Source organism: Phacochoerus africanus, chromosome 1, assembly GCF_016906955.1.
Source record: "Phacochoerus africanus isolate WHEZ1 chromosome 1, ROS_Pafr_v1, whole genome shotgun sequence".
In the NCBI taxonomy this organism is placed as follows: Eukaryota; Metazoa; Chordata; class Mammalia; order Artiodactyla; family Suidae; genus Phacochoerus; species Phacochoerus africanus.
Genome location: NC_062544.1, coordinates 195,547,371 through 195,564,329, shown reverse-complemented (window position 1 = coordinate 195,564,329; position 16,959 = coordinate 195,547,371). Strand labels below are relative to the sequence as shown.

Genomic DNA, 16,959 nt, shown 5'->3' with positions numbered 1-16,959 from the left:
TAACTGAGTTACCATGCTTTACCGTAGAAAATTGCAAGAACACTGTAAACCAGCTATAATGGAAAAAAAAAATTAGCTAAATGTTTATAAAGCTATTTTCACAGCCAAAAAAAAAAAGAAAAATTTTCAGATCCTAAATGTTTCCTCTTTCGTATCCTAAGTGTACCTCATTAGAACTCTCACTATCATTCTGGGCTGGACAGCACATGTCTAATATTAGAGAAAAGGACCTGGGGAAATCTATGGAATGTCCAGACTTTTTCTGCTTCAACTGTGCCTTTTGATTTCTTGTATCCTTAAAGTTATTAATAAAACTTGATGCAGAGAAGATGTCTGATTTAGTGGAGACTGATTGGACCATCTGATGCATTGTATTATTTCAGTCCTACAGCAAACAGTTGAAATACTTATATGGCATTTCTCTTCTCCAAAATTTTCTCCCTGCCCTCCCCTGCATGGCTAGGGGATGATATTATGGGCTGAATTTTGTTCCCCTCAAATTCATAAACTCAACTCCTAAGTCCTAGTAGCTCAGAATGTGACTGTATTTGGACACAGGGTCTTTGAAAAGGTAATTAAGTTAAAATCAGTCATTGGGATGGACCTTAATCCAATATGACTTGTGTTCTTATAAGAACAAAGAGTTTGAACCCAGGCAGAAGGAGGACCATGTGAGGACGCAGTGAGAAGACAGGCCAGCCTTAGGAGAGAGGCCTGTTCTGAGAGAACTCTGCTGATACCTTGATCTAGGACTTGCAGCCGCCAGAGAGTGAGAAAATAAATTTCTGTGGTTTAAACCACCCAGCCTGTTGTATTCATCATGGAAGCCCTAGGAAGCTAATGCAGACAGAAAGGGGGATTTTGTCCTCTTTTTGTTCGTGTAGAATCCATGAAGAACCCAGCCTTACTGGTGTATGTGTCTTCCTTCTAGGGCTTTCCTTGATACTTAAAATTCCTTACCCTTTTAATATTTAGAATATTTTTGGAGCTCAATCATTCCTTAGCATATTAATAGATTATTATCAGGGAGTAATTCATTTGAAGTTAAAGAATTCTTGACAAGATTTTATTTTTTTCCCTTCCTCCCTCCCTCCCTCCCTATTCCCTCCTTCCCTCCCTCCTCTTCTTTCTTTCTTTTCTTCTGCACCCTCAGCATATGGACATTCCCAGGCCTCAGCTGTGGAAACGCCTGTTCCTTTAACCCACTGCGGTGGGCAAGGGATTGAACCTGCGCCTTCACAGTAACAAAGCTGCTGCATTCGAATTCTTAACCCATTGCCACAGCGGGAACTCCTGAAAGAATACTTAAAAATTATTTTTTTTCTCTCTCATTTTGTTTATGCTGCTGGAAACTACAGGTCTAATTTGTAGCTATGATGAATGGAGTAAATTGATGATATTTTGGGAATATGATAAAATACATAAAAAGAAGTATGTAATAAACGCCCCCAAACTTAAAAGCATTTATTATTATATAACTGTTACTGGAGATTCTGAATAGTTTTTCTATTAACTTGCCCACTCCCTCTTCATTTTCCTGGAAGCTTTGCAAACTACAGACTTTCTAGTATCCTCAGTAGACTCAATTCTGATTATTATACAGGTGAACTGAGATTCTACTATCATTTTAAGCAGAGAATTTCCCCAGGGTGAATACTAGGATTTTGAACTATCTCATTTAATGCCTTAGTTTGGAAAATGTCTAGGATTTCTTCCCAAATGGGGCAGAGGGGAGTCACTACTATTCCATTTAAAGGACATGGGGGAAACTGAATACTGAATTTTGATCTCATTCACACCGTGCTTGCTAATTTGCAGTGTTCGTACTATTTGAAAGCATTCTTAGGAATGGAAATTTGACATGGTATTCTACCATTTTCAAGCAGCCAAGCAATGGAAGGGTCCCAGCTAGAATCTTTCCTTTATTGGTCCCCCTTTCTATTTTCTGGGCTCAAATGAATGACCAAGCATGGTAAAAGTTTCAGCACTCATGCCAGATCTACTTGTAAATACCACTTACTTTCTACATCCTGCTTATTTGTTTTAAGGGGAACATATACAGTAGATTCTGTTTAACATTTTTTAATATGAGAATGTGAGATGTTTTTATTGACTCTGAGAACTCCACAGCAAAAAGAAGAGAGACAGGAAGAGTGATTGAGAAGTCTTTTGTAGATTTCCCCTTTTTGTCAATTACTATTGGGGAAGAAGGTCAAGGCATCTTTGAGCTGATGAAAGCTAGTCTAGGTCCCACACTCAGAAGAGGAGGGCAGAGGGTAAGAGGAAAGGGGGTGGTGTTATTGGTTTCTTTGAAGGAAGTATTCCTGGGAGCCTCTGGGCAATGAGTTACAGGAATTTAAGGGATATTTCCTAAGGGAAACTGTAAAGGTGTTTCTTTCCTGTTGCAATCTACAAAATGTGTTGAGGGCAGAAGTGTGTGTCCAAGCCTGCAAGGTGTTTGTCTTCCTGCCTGAGGCCCTGATCAATTATGTCATCTATCAATTCTCTGTGTTCTTCTCATTTCAAATCCCCTTAGAAGATTTTTACTTGTTGCTAGTATCAAGGGAGTCTGCATAGAGAGCTACATCAAGATGAATACTGATTTTTTTTTTCCTTTCCCTTAAAAATTTACTCTCTTATAAAGGAGAAAGTATGGAAGTCAAGGCTCTCTAAACTCTAGCCTGGTTTGAGATAAAGAGAGATTGCTAGTCAGAATGGAAGAAATAATCAAAGAATAAAGGGAGAAGGAAAGAAAATTTTAATGAAGAGATGAGAGATAAATACCACAGGCACATGGCAGATTCTGTTACAAGGGAAAGCAAAGAACATACGCTCTAGTTTGGGTTGTACTAAGTACTTGGGATCTTTCCCAAAAAGCAGAATTCGGATCTTAGGAAGAATGGTAGCATCCCATGCTCTGCAGAGGAATCAGTAGAAGGACTCTTGATGCAGGTAAACCAGTTATGAGGTTAGGGAAGGAGAGTTGCCTAACAGTGGTTGGTATCTTCTCATTCAAGCCAGAGCATCCATTGTGTGGAGGTAGTCCAATGCAAACCTGATGTGGGATATTGAACTGTGCTCTCTGTTCCTGGAGGAGGTAGATGAGATGAGATATAGTTTCACTAACATATGAAGAATCCCACCAACCAGTATCTCATTCTGTTGATTCATGTGAGGGTGAATGTTTCTATCAGAGAAGCCTTGTGGTAACTAAGAATGATTTAGAAGTCCTGTAAGAAATGGAAGGACTTAGGTACACTGTGGGGGTCCTTAGTTCTTCTAGTCTGGGGATGGACTTATAGATAAGTATAAAATTTACATGTGTATCTTTTTATTCTCCTTTTTAGCGGCCATGCCCTCCACCCCCACTGCCGCCGTGGCATATGGACATTTGAGCCACAGCAATGGTAGATCTGCACCACATCTGGGACCTACTCCACAGCTTGCGAAAATGCTGGATCATTAACCCCTTAAACTCCTGTTTCTCTTTTTTAAACACATGAATTAGAGGATGGGGACGTTTTCTACCTTTTCACTATTATAACCACAGTTGCTGCCATAGAACGTTGCATTAAGATGTCTGTTGAATAGGATTTCCCCTTGTGGCTCAGTGAGTTAAGAACCCGACATAGTGTCCATGAGGATGTGCGTTGGAGCCCTGGCCTTGCTCAGTGGGTCAAGGATTTGGTGGCATTGCCACAAGTTGTGGCATATGTTGTTGATGCGACTCAGATCTGGAGTTGCAGATGGCAATGTAGAAGGTGTTGCTAAAACAGAATTTCAATTTATATTTATTTATTTATTTATTTTGTCTTTTTGCATTTTCTTGAGCCGCTCCCGCGACATATGGAGGTTCCCAGGCTAGGGGTCCAATGGAAGCTGCAGCCACCAGCCTACACCAGAGCCATAGCAACGCAGGATCCAAGCCGTGTCTGCGACCCACAGCACAGCTCACAGCAACGCCATATCCTTAACCCACTGAGCAAGGCCAGGAATTGAACCCGCAAGCTCATGGTTCCTAGTCGGATTCGTTAACCACTGCGCCACGACGGGAACTCCAGAATTTCGATTTTTAAAAAATTTTATTGGAATACAATTGATTTACGATGTTGTGTTAGTTTCAGGTGTACAGCAAATATATATATATATATACACACACACACACACGTATATATACACACACACTCCCATTCTTTTTCAGATTCTTTTCCCATATAGGTTTTTATAGAATATCGAGTAGAGTTCCTTGTCCTATATGGTAGGTCCTTGTTGGTTATCTTTTTTTTTTTTTTTTTTTTTTTTGCCATTTCTTGGGCTGCTCCCGCAGCATATGGAGATTCGCAGTCTAGGGGTCTAATTGGAGTCGTAACCACCAGCCTACGCCAGAGCCACAGCAACACGGGATCCGAGCCGCATATGCAACCTTCACCACAGCTCACAGCTACGCTGGATCCTTAACCCACTGAGCAAGGCCAGGGATCGAACCTGCAACCACATGGTTCCTAGTCAGATTCGCTACCCACTGAGCCACGATGGGAACTCCAGGTTATCTTTTTTATATATAGTAAGTAGTGTGTGTATATTAACCCCAAACTTCTAATTTATCCCTCCTTGCTACATTTTCCCTTTGTAACCACTGTTCTTGAAATCTGTGAATCTGTTTCTGTTTTGTAAATAAGTTAATTTTTATCATTAAAAAAATCAGTATCCACAAATAAGTGATATTATATGATATTTATCTTTGTCTGACTTAGTAAAATAATATCTAGCTCCATCTATGTTGCTGCAAATGGAATTATTTCATTTTATGTCTAAGTAGTATTCCACTGTATATATGTAGCACATATTCTATATCTATTCCACTGCTTTTTGACTTTTTATTTTTTATTTTTATTACTCAATGAATTTTATTACAGTTATAGTTGTACTATGATCATTGCAACCAAATTTTATAGCATTGCCATCCCAAACCCCAAGCCCACCCCCCACCCCTCAACCTTTCTCCTTTGGAAACCATAAGTTTTCCAAAGTCTGTGAGTCAGTATCTATTCTGCAAAGAAGTTCATTGTGTCCTTTTTTAAGATTCCACATGTAAGTGATAGCATTTGATTTTGGTGTCTCATTGTCTGATTGACTTCACTTTGCATGATAATTTCTAGGTCCATCCATGTTGCTACAAATGCCATTATTTCATTCCTGTTAATGGCTGAGTAATATTCCATTGTGTATATGTACCACTTTTCTTGATTCACTCCTCTGTTGATGGACATTTAGGTTGTTTCCACGTCTTGGCTATTGTATAGGGTGCTGCAATGAACATCGGAGTACATTTATCTTTTCGAGTCATGGTTTTGTCTGGATAGATCCCCAGGAGTAGGATTGCTGGTAATTCTATTTTTAGTTTTCTGAGGAACCTCCATACTGTTTTTCACAGTGGCTGCACCAATTTACATTCTGACCAACAGTGTAATAGAGTTGCCTTTTCTCCACACCCTCTCCAGCACTTATTGTTTGTAGACTTTTGGAAGACGGCCATTCTGCCTGGTATAAGGTGGTCCTCATGGTGATTTTGATTTGCATTTCTCTAATGATTAGTGATGTTGAACATCTTTTCCTGTGTTTTTTTGGCCATCTGTATGTATTCTTTGGAGAATTGTCCTTTTAGATTTTCTGCCCATTTTTTGATGGGGTTGTTTTTTTTTTGACATTGAGCTGTAGGAGGTGTTTATAAATTTTGGAGATTAATCCCTTGTCAGTTGCTTCATTTTGCAAATGTTGTCTCCCATTCTGTGTGTTGTCTTTTTGTTTCTTTTGGGTTTCTTTTGTTGTGCAGAAACTTTTAAGTTTGATTAAGTCCCATTGTTCATTTTTGCTTTTATTGTCATTACCCTACAAGGTGGATCTGAGAAGAGATTGCTGTGGTTTAATGTCGGAGAGTTTGGCCTATATTTTCCTCTAAGAGTTTTATAGTATCTGTATAGTATATTTATGTTTTTAATCATTTTGAGTTTATTTTTGTGTATGGTGTTAGGAAGTGTTCTAATTTCATTCTTTTCCATGTGGCTGTCCAGATTTCCTAGGACCACATATTGAAGGGCTGTCTTTTCTTCACTGTATATTCTTCCCTCCTTAGTCATAGATTAGCTGACTATAGGTGAGTGGGTTTAATTCTGGGCTTTCTATCCTGTTCCACTGATCTATATGTCTGTCTTTGTGTCAGTACCATATGGTTTTGATGACTGTTGCTTTGTAGTATAGTTTGAAGTCCGGGAGCCTGATTCCTCCAGCTCCATTTTTCTTTCTCAGGATGTCTTTGGCTATTCTGGGTCTTTTGTGTTTCCAAACAAACTTTAAAATATTTTGTTCTAGTTCTATGAAAAATGTCCTTGGTAATTTGACAGGGATTGCATGAATCTGTAGATTGCCTTGGGTAGTAGTCATTTTGATAATATTGATTCTTCCAATCCAAGAGCATGGTATGTCTTTCCATCTGTGTCATCTTTGATTTCCTTCATCAGTGTCTTATAGTTTTCAGAGTACAGGCCTTTTGGCTCTTTAGGTAGGTTTATTCCTAAGTATTTTATTCTTTTTGATGTGATGGTAAATGGGATCATTTCCCTAACATTTCTTTCTGATCTTTCATTGTTAGTATATAGAAATGCAGTCAATTTCTGTTTATTAATTTTGTATCCTGTGACTTTGCCAAATTCATGGATGAGCACTAACAGTTTTCTGGTATAGTCTTTAGAATTCTCTAAGTATCATGTCATCTGTAAATAGCGATAGTTTTATTTCTTCCTTTCCAATTTACATTCCTTTTATTTCTTTTACTGCTCTGATTGCTGTGGCTAGGACTTCCAAAGCTATGTTGAATAGTAGTGGTAAGAGTGGACATCCTTGTCTTATTCTTGATCTCAGTAGGAATTCTTTCAGCTTTTCACCATTGATAATGATGTTTGCTGTGGGTTTGTCATATATGGCCTTTATCATGTTGAGGTAGGTTCCCTCTATGTCCACTTTCTGAAGAGTTTTTATCAAAATGGGTTTTGGATTTTGTCAGAGGCTTTTTCTGCATCTATTGAGAGGATCATATAGTTTATATTCTTCAGTTTGTTAATGAGGTGTATCACCCTGATTGATTTGCAGATATTGAAGATTCCTTGCAACCCTGGGATAAATCCCACTTGATCATGATGTACAATCCTTTGAATATTTTGTTGGATTCAGCTTGCTAGTATTTTGTTGAGAATTTTTGCATACATGTTCATCAGTGATATTGGCTTGTGATTTTTTTTGTGTGTGGTATTTCTGTCTGGTTTTGGTATCAGGGGGCCTCATAGAATGAATTTGGGAATGTTCCTTCCTCCGCAATTTTTTGGAATAGTTTCAGAAGAATAGGTGTTAACTCTTCTCTAAATGTTTGATAGAATTCACCTGTGAAGTCTGGACTTTTGTTTTTTGGAAGGGTATTTTTTTTGTTGTTTTTTTTGTTATTTATTTAATTTTTTACTGTACAGCAAGGTGATCCAGTCACACATACACATATACATTCCTTTTTCTCATATTATCATGTTCCATCGTAAGTGACTAGATATAGTTCCCAGTGATTCACAGCAGGATCTCACTTTAATCCATTACAAAGGCAATAGTTTGCATTTATTAATCCCAAATTCCCAATCCATCCACTCCCTCCACCTCCCGCTTGGCAACCACAAGTCTGTCCTCCATATCCATGATTTTCTTTCCTATGGAAATGTTCATTTGTGCCATGTATTAGATTCCAGATATAAGTGATATCATATGGTATTTGTCTTTCTCTTTCTGACTTACTTCACTCAGGAAGAGAGACTCTAGTTCCATCCATGTTGCTGCAAATAGCATTATTTTGTTCTTTTTTATGGCTGAGTAGTATTCCATTGTGTATATGTACCACATCTTCCTAATCCAATCATCTGTTGATGGAGACTTGGGTTGTTTCCATGTCTTGGCTATTGTGAATAGTGCTGCGATGAATATGCAGGTGCATGTGTCTTTTTCAAGGAAGGTTTTGTCTAGATATATGCCCAAAGAGTGGGATTGCTGGGTCATATGGTAGTTCTATATATAGTTTTCTAAGGTACCATCATACTGTTTTCCATAGTGGTTGTACCAGTTTACATTCCCACCAACAGTGAGGGAGGGTTCCCTTTTCTCCACACCCTCTCCAGCATTTGTTATTTGTGGACTTATTAATGATGGCCATTCTGACTGGTGTGAGGTGTTATCTCATAGTAGTTTTGATTTGCATTTCTCTAATAATCAGTGATGTTGAACATTTTTTCATGTGCTTTTTGGCCCTCTGTATATCTTCTTTGGAGAAATGTCTATTCAGGTCTTTTACCCATTTTCCCATTGGGTTGATTGGGCTTTTTTGCTGTTGAGTTGTATATGTTGTTTGTATATTTTAGAGATTAAGCCCTTGTCAGTTGCAGCATTTCAAACTATTTTCTCCCATTCTTGTTGGAAGTTTTTTAATCACAATTTTAATTTCAGTTCTTGTGATTTGTCCATTCATCTTTTCTACTTCATCTTGATTTTATCTTGGAAGATTGTACTTTTCTGAAAATTTGTCCATTTCTTCTAGGTTTTCCATTTTATTGTCATGTAGTTCCATGTATTAGTCTCTTATGATCCTTTTATTTCTATGATATCCATTGTAATTTAACCTTTTTCATTTCTAACTTTATTTATTTGAGCCCCCCTCTTTTTTTCTTGATGAGTCTGGCTAAGGGTTTATCAATTTTGTTGATCTTTTCAAAGAACTGGCTTTTAGTTTCATTGGTCTTTTCTACGGTTTTCTTCATTTCTATTTCATTTATTTCTGCTCTAATCTTTATGATTTCTTTCCTTCTGCTAACTTTAGGTCTGGTCTGTTCTCTCTAGCTGCCTTAGATGTTAGCTTGTTTATTTGAGCTTTTTCTTATTTCCTGAGGTAGGCATGTATTGATATAAACTTGCCTCTGAGAACTGCTTTTGCTTCATCCAATAGGTTTTGGAGTGTTGTATCTTTGTTGTCATTTTCTTCTAGGTATTTTTTAATTTCCTCTTTGATTTCTTCAGTGATCCATTGGTTGTTTAGTAGCATGTTTTTTAGTCTCCACGTGTTTGTGCTTTTTTGCAGTTTTTTTCCTTGTTGTTGATTTCCAGTCATACAGCATTGTGGTTGGAAAAGATGCTTGATATAATTTCAATTTTCTTAATAGTTATCAAGGCTTGATTTGTATCCCAGGATGTGATCAATCCTAGAGAATGTTCCCTGTGCACTTGAGAAGAATATATATCCTGCTGCTATTGTGTGGAATCTGGTCTAATGCTTCATTCAGGGCCTGTGTTTCCATATAGATTTTCTGTCTGGATGATCTGTCCATTGCTGTCAGTGGGGTATTAAAGTTCCCCGCTATTATTGTGTTACTGTTAATTTCTCCATCTAAGATTGTTAGCAGTTACCTTATATATTGTTGGCTGCATATATATTTACAGTTGTTATGTCTTCTTCTTGGATTGATCCTTTGATCATTATGTAATGTCCTTCCTTATATCTTATAATTTTTTAGGTCTATTTTGTCTGATATGAGTATCACTACTCCAGCTTTCTTTTGATTCCTGTTTGCATGCAATATTTTCTTCCATCCTCTCACTTTCAGTTTGTGTGTGTCCCTAGAAGTGAAGTGGGTCTCTTGAAGACAGCATATATATGGATCTTGTTTTTGAATCCATTCAGCCAGTCTGTGTCTTTTGGTTGTGGCATTTAGTCCATTTACATTTAAGGTAATTATTGATACGTATGTTTTTATTGACATTTTATTAACTGTTTTGAATTTGTTTTTGTTGCTCTTTTCTTCTTCTCTTGTTCTCACCTCTTGTGGTTTGATGACTGTCTGTGTTTGAGTTGATTTCTCTTATTTGTGTGTGTTTCAATTGTAGATTTTTGGTTTGCAGTTAGCCTGGAGTTTTGATATAGGAGTCTATATATCCATGAGATTGTTTTGAGTTGTTGGTCTCTTAATTGCAAGTGCATCTCCAGTGTCCTGCATTTGTACCCTCCTCTTCTCATGATTTCTGATTTTGGTAGCATAATTGAGGATGGTTTCCTACCTTTGCTGTATATGTACCTTTACTGGTGAGCCTTGTTTTTGTGGTATTTTTTTTTTCTAGCTGTGGCCTTTTCTTTTCTGCCTAGAGAAGTTCCTTTAGTATATGTTGTAAAGCTGGTTTAGTGTTGCTGAGCTCTCTTAGCTTTTGCTTGTCTGTAAAGCTGTTGATATCTCCTTCAAATCTGAATGAGAGCCTTGCTGGGTGAAGCAGTCTTGGTTAGAGGTTTTTTCCTTTCATCACATTAACTATATCATCACATTAAGTGCCACTCCCTTCTGGCCTACAGTTTCTGCTGAACAATCTGCTGATAACATTTTTGGGGTTCCCTTGTATGTTATTTGTTTCTTTTCTCATAGCTGCTTTTAATATTTTCTCTTTGTCTTTAATTTTGGTCAGTTTGATTAATATGTGTCTCAGGGTGTTCCTCCTTGGGTTTGTTTTATATGGTACTGGTTGTGCTTCCTGGGTTTGAGTGAATGTTTCCTTTTCCATTTTAGGGAAGTTTTTGACTATTATCTCTTTAAATATTTTTTCTGTCTCTTTCTCTCTCTCTTCTTCTTCTGGCACCCCTGTAATACAGATGTTGGTGTGTTTAACATTGTCCCAGAGTTCTCTGAGACTTTCTTCATTTCTTTTCAATCTTTTTTCTCTTTTCTGTTCCACATCCATGATTTCAACTAATCTGTCCTCCACCTCAGTTATTCATTCTTCTGTCTCCTGTATTCTGCTGTTGATTGCTTCTAATGATTTTTTTTTAAATTTGTTACTGTATTTTGCATCTCTGCTTGCTTAAGTTTTAAATATTGTATTTTTTTTTTGCTCAGTGTTTGCTGTAAATTTTCAATCTTTGCTTCCAGTTTATTTCCATTGTCTTGCATCTTCTTCAGTATCATCAGTTTAAAGTCTTTTTTCTGGAGGCTGATAATCTCTGGATCACTTAGCTGTTTTTCTGGGGCTTTTTCTTGCTCCCTTATCTGAGTTATATTTCTCTGTCTTTTTATTTTTATAGGTTTTTGGTGTGGTGTCCTTTTTGCAGACAATAGAGTTGTATCCTCTCTCACTTCTGATGCCTGCCCCTCTTGTGGCTGAAGTTGGTATGGTGGCTTGCTGTAGGCTTCCTGATGGGAGGGACTGGTGCCTGCCCACTGGTAGGTGGGGCTAATTCCTGTCCCTCTCGTGGTTTGGGCCTTGTCTCTGGGTGAGATTAGAGATGGCTGTGTGCCTGGGAGGTCTTTAGGCAGTATGTTTACTGATGCATGGGGCTGGATTATTGTTTGGCCTGGGACTTCTCAGCACTGATGGGTGAGGCCAGATTTTCCCTAAGTGGACACCTCTAGAGGAATACAGGCTGATGAATATTCCCAACTGCTTTGCCTCCAATTTCCTTCCCCCACAACAAGCCACAGTCACCTGGTTTTCCCAGGAGATCCTCCAAGAACTGCAATCAGGTCCAACCCAGATTCCTACGGAGACTCTGCTTTGCCCTGGGACCCAGTGCACATGAAAGCCTGTTTGTGCCTTTCAAGAATGGGGTCTCCATTTATCCAGGTTCTGTTGAGATCCTGCACACAATCCCCACTAGCCTTCAATGACAGATGCCCCAAGGACTCTTTCTCCTTATGCCAGATTCCCAGGAATTGGGGACCTGATGTGGGGCTCAAAACTCTCACTCCTGTAGGTGAGTCTCTGTGATACAGTTACTTTCAAATCTGTGGGCTTCCCACCTGGCAGGTATGGGGTTGCTTATATTGCATAACTTCCCCTCCTACCTCTTGATGTGGCCTCCTCTTTGACTTTTGGAGTAGGATATCTTTTTGAAAGTTTCCGGTCCATTTGGTTGAAGGTTGTTCAGCATTTGGTTGTAATTTTTTTTTTTATGAGAGAAGGTGAGCTCCAGTCCCCTTCTATTCTGCCATCTTCATCTCATCTCCTTTATTCATTCCACTATTGATGGACATTTATGTTGCTTCCAGTTCTTGGCTATTATAAGTGACATGAACCCTGGGGTACATATATATTTTTGAATTATCATTTTCTCTAGATAGATGTCTAGGAGTGGGATTGCTGGATCATTTGGTGATTTGGTTTTTAATTTCTTCAGGAACCTCCATACTGTCCTCCGTAGTGATTGTACCAATTCACATTCTCACCAACAGTGTAATAGGGTTCCCTTTTCCCCACACCCTCTCCAGGATTTATTGTTTGCAAACTTTTTATGGATGGCCACTCTGAGTGGTGTGAGAATGGCCTCCTTATAGTTTGATTTTCATTTCTCTAATAATGAGCAATGTTGACCATGTTTTTCTGTGCTTTTTGGCAACCTTTCTGTCTTTGGATAAATGTCTATTTAGAACTTCTATGCATTTTTTGATTGTTATTTTTTTGATATACAGCTGCAGCTGCATGAGCTATTTGTATATTTTGGAGATTAATCCCTTGTCAGTCACTTCATTTGCAAATAGTTTTTCCACTCTGTGGATTGTCTTCTCCCCCCACCCCCACCCCAGGTGGTTTCCTTTGCTGTGCAAAATCTTTTAAGTTTAATTAGGTCCCATTTATTTATTCTGTTTTTCTTTTCATTACTCTAAGGAAATGGATCAAACTGATATTGCTGCAGTTTATGTCAAAGAGTTTTCTGCCTATGTTTTCCTTTAAAAGTTTTTATAATATCTAGTCTTATATATAGGTCTGAAATCCATTTTGAGCTTATTTTTCTGTATGGTGTTAGTTAATGTTCTAATTTCATTCTTTCACATGTAGCTATCCAGTTTTCCCAGCACAATTTATTAAAGAGACTGTCTTTTCTCCATTGCATATTCTTGCCTCCTTTGTCATAGATTAGTTGACCATAAATTTGTGGGTTTATTTATGGGCTTTCTATCCTGTTTCATTTACTCTATCTTTCTGTTTTTGTGCCAGTACCATGCTATTTTGATGACTGTAACCTTGTGGTATAAACTGAAATCAAGTAGCCTGATTCCTCTAGCTCCATTTTTCTTTCTCAGGATTGCTTTGGCTTTTCAGGGTTCTTTGTGCTTCCATACAAATTAAATTTTTCCCCCTACTTCTGTGGTTAAAGCCAGTGGTAATTTGATAGGGATTACATTGAATTACAGATTACCTTGGATAATATAGTAATTTTGACAATAGTGATTCTTCCAATACATGGCATGGTATATCTTTCCATCTATTCGTGTCATCTTTTTATTTCTTTCATCAGTGTCATAGATTTCAGAGTAAAGGTCTTTTGCCTCCTTAGGTAGGTTTATTCCTAGGTATTTTATTTTTCTGGATGTGGTGGTAAATGGGATTGTTTCCTTGATATCTCTTTCTTAATTTTTTTTCATTAGTGTATAGGAATGCAAGATGTTTCTATGTATTAGTTTTGTACCCTGTAACTTTACTGAATTCATCGATGAGCCCAATTAGTTTTCTGGTAGTATTATTTAGAATTTTCTATGTATAGTATCATGTCACCTGAAAATAATGAGAGTTTTACTTCTTTTCCAGTTTAGCTTCTTTTCATTTATTTATTTTTCTTCTCTGATTGCTTTGGCTAGGACTTCCAAAACTATGTTGAATAAAAGTGGCAAGAATGGATATCCTGGTCTTGTTCCTTATCTTACAGAAACTACTTTCAGATTTTCATCATTGAGAATGATGTTAGCTGTGGGTTTGTCATATATGACCTTTGTTATTTTGAGATTTTTCCTTTATGCTCACTTTCTGGAGTTTTTTTTTTTTATCATAAATGGATGTTGAATTTTGTCAAAAGTTTTTCTGTATCTATTGAGATTATCATATGGCTTTTATTCTTGAACTTTCTAATGTGATATGTCACACTGGTTTCCAGATACTGAAGAATCCTTGCATCCTTGTGATACATCCTATTCAATCATGGTGTGTGATCTTTTTAATATATTGTTGGATTTAGTTTGCTGGTATTTTGTTGAGGATTTTTGCATCTATACTTGTCAGTGATATTGGCCTGTAATTGTCTCTTTTTTTTTGGTATCTTTTGTCTGGTTTTGGTATAAGGGTGATGATGGCCTCATAGAATGAGCTTGGGAGTATTCTTTTCTCTGCAATTTTTGGGAATAGTTTCAGAAGAATAGGTGATAACTCTTCTCTAAGTGTTTGATACACTTGTGATTTGTCTGTTCAAAATTTTTTTCTTCCTGGTTCAGTCTTGGAAAGCTGAAACTTTCTAAGAATTTGTCCATTTCTTCTAGGTTGTCCATTTTATTGGCTTACAGTTGCCTGTAGTAGTCTCTTATGATACTTTGCATTTTTGTGTTGTCAGTTGTAACTTCTGATTACATTTTTATTTATAATTTTATTGACTTGAATCCTCTCCCTTTTTTCATGATGAGTCTGGCTAAAGATTTATTAATTTTGTTTATTTTTTCAAAGATGTCAGTTTAGTTTCATTAATCTTTTCTATTATTTTATTTGTCTCTCATTTATTTTTGCTCTGTTCTTTATGTTTATTTCCTTCTACTAGCTTTGGGTTTTGTTTGTTCTTCTTTCTCTAGTTGCTTTAGGTGTAAGGTTAGTTTTTTTCCCCCCTGCTTTTTATTTATTTATTTATTTATTTATTTATTTATTTTTTTGTCTTTTTGCTATTTCTTTGGGCCGCTCCCGCGGCATATGGAGGTTCCCAGGCTAGGGGTCCAATCGGAGCTGTAGCCATTGGCCTAAGCCAGAGCCACAGCAACGCGGGATCTGAGCCGCATCTGCAACCTACACCACAGCTCACGGCAATGCAGGATCGTTAACCCACTGAGCAAGGGCAGGGACCGAACCCGCAACCTCATGGTTCCTAGTCGGATTTGTTAACCACTGTGCCACGATGGGAATTCCTCCCCCTGCTTTTTAGAGCTTCAGCAGCAGTATGGAAGTTCCCAGGCTAGGGGTGGTATTGGAGGTGGAGCTGCTGGCCTATGCAACAGTCATGGCAACTTGGGATCTGAGCTGCATCTGTAAGCAAGCTGAACCTCTGCTCATGGCAATGCTGGATCCTTAACCCACTGAGCAAGGCCAGGGATCAAACCCAACTCCTCATGGTTACTAGTTGGGTTTGTAACTGCTGAGCCATAATGGGAAACTAGTATCCATGGATAATTCTCAGTCTGTTGTGAAGCTGAGTGCTTGCACATTCTTTAGTTTCGTTGTAAAGTTGTTAAAGTCTCCTGAAAGATAGGCATTAAAAGAACAGTTTCTATTTCTGTGACATCTAGGAGAAATTTACTGACATGCTGAAAAGAACAGAAGCTTTGGAGCTTAGAGCTTGTGTTAAGCATTGAAGGGAAACCTGGCATGGTTGGTCATGTGCTATAGTCTTCAAGAGGGCAAATTTCAAAATGATTAAGGAAAACATGGGCACAATTTCATGGAATGCTGAATCAAAGTGAAGACAACAGGTTTGGGACGTTCTTACAAATATGGTTTTGATTCTTCATATTATAAACCATCCATCTGGTAACAAAAAGTTAGGGGGGAACTCTGAAAATAAATTAAGATCATTGCATATAGGGATCGTCAGTGAACTCAGATTTTTAAACATATGTATAAGTGATAAAGAAAGGGGGTGCAAATCAATGAAAAAATATGTGAGGATTGTCCACATATATAAAAATAACATCTACCTCGGGAGCAGCCCAAGAAATAGCAAAAAGACAAAAAAAAAATCTATAATGCTCAAGTATGGTTAGGTTTGCAGAAAGAGCCACTGACAATAAAAATAAAATGGAAATTATTCAATATATTTCACACAAGAGAAAGATCAAGGAAGAGGTGGTGTAACAACACTTGGGAAGAAGATACAGTATTACTTGTAACCCTGTAAATTTCCTTGTGTCACTGTGGTCTTCATACTAATAAGAATAGGGCAAACATTGGAGTGGGAAATGTCAGCTCAATACAAATACAGAGATGAGAGGACATTAACAGTTCAAATGAATCCAAATCTTATGAAGCAAATGAGTGATACCATAGGGTACTCAGAAAATTCAAACAAATTAAGTAAATTGCTACTTGATTGCAAAGAAATTGAGGAAACTGGGCAAGATGTGAGACTCTAGATGTTGACAATTACCTTAAACATTTTAAGAGAAAAGTGGTTTCTGTAAACACATACACATTTCTGTCAATATTTAGCCATATATATTATAGTCCTCCCTCTTCTTTTTTCTATCTTTCTTTCTTGTGCTGATATTTTACCATGATGCCAGATATCACATAACTTTACCTCTAAATATGTCATTGTTAACTCAGAAAATTTAGGAAAAGTTGTTTTTGTACATAACTATGACAACAGCAGAGGTGGCTTATTTAAAAGATTTGTGACCTAGCAGAAGCAGAGCATGATCATTGGGATATGGATTGGGTTGACACAAGTTCTTCCTAGACTAGAGTCATTTCTTTCTTTATTTTTTTAATTTATTTATTTTAACATATGGAATGCTTCACGAATTTGCATGTCATCCTTGTGCAGGGGCCATGCTAATCTCTGTATCATTCCAATTTTTAGTATATGTGCTGCCGAAGCGAGCACCATTTCTTTCTTTAATGGAATTCCTTAATTTGCCAAGAAAATGCAGCCAAGTTATCTGACCTTAATCTGAGGGAATTTGACAAGGTTTCCTTAATTTATGGACAAGATGGACATAGACAAATTGAACTCCAATGTTTGATTGAAATAATGGATTTCTGTTCATTTGGAGGAAGTTTCTTTTCTTAAGCTTGAAATTTTTGATATTTTTGTAAACAACTTTGAAGAAGATATAGAAAGTCTACTCATCCTAGTTGTGAATAACAGAATCA

The 16,959-nt window shown here is 37.5% G+C and overlaps 1 non-coding gene across 1 annotated transcript; it reads right to left on the bottom strand.

Moving 5' to 3' along the window:
* Window positions 1-16,585: 16,585 nt before the first annotated feature.
* On the bottom strand, window positions 16,586-16,690 carry LOC125113951 (U6 spliceosomal RNA). The gene has a single exon (XR_007131645.1). It is a non-coding gene; the product is annotated as a U6 spliceosomal RNA (small nuclear RNA).
* Between the last annotated feature and the right edge of the window lie 269 nt (window positions 16,691-16,959).